This window comes from Cucurbita pepo, unplaced genomic scaffold (genome assembly GCF_002806865.2).
Source record: "Cucurbita pepo subsp. pepo cultivar mu-cu-16 unplaced genomic scaffold, ASM280686v2 Cp4.1_scaffold000384, whole genome shotgun sequence".
Taxonomy (NCBI): domain Eukaryota; kingdom Viridiplantae; phylum Streptophyta; class Magnoliopsida; order Cucurbitales; family Cucurbitaceae; genus Cucurbita; species Cucurbita pepo.
Genome location: NW_019646619.1, coordinates 376 through 1,087, shown reverse-complemented (window position 1 = coordinate 1,087; position 712 = coordinate 376).

The following is a 712-nucleotide window of genomic DNA, read 5'->3' as shown; positions in this document are numbered from 1 at the left end:
GAGCTCGGGAAATGATTTTTTATTTTTGTTATTAAAATTATTTTGAGAGTTCTTTCCCGAAAAGTTATGATATTGAAAATGAAAAATAAATTTAATCATTTACAACTTAGAATATCATCATTGCTTTTTTGACCAATTTGGTGTGTTGCCAATAATCAACTTACTAATGATGATTTAATTGAAAATAACGTTTTTAATTAAATATTTGAATTAATTTTGAAGTAAATTATAGAAAATATTTTTATTATAAAGTTTTGAATGAAAAATGTTATCATTTGGTTTTAATAAAATTGGATGATCGGGTGATTGTGTTCACGATAATTAAGTGAACTAGAATATAAATCATGTGCCAACATTTTGACGTTCTTACACTATATTAAGGTTTGCTAGATTTCCGACTGAGTCGCTAGAAATCTTGCAATCTCAATCACCCATCGACTTTGTGCACTAATGTGTGATTGTCTTAGATCATCGTTGTTCATATGGACCCGCCCATGAATCGACTAGTGATTCTTCGATTTGACCCTCGATTCCTTGTGGAAGTTTTGCTCAAGATCACTAAGCCTTGGTGGTAGCACTATTAATCAGTAGTTGTAACGTAATCGTCATCATGTCTGATTTCCTACCATTAAAACGCTTTCTTGTCTGATGATAGAAAGAAGCAATAAATAAGGGAAGACTAAAATGCTGGCTAGGCAATAGGGGGAGCAGT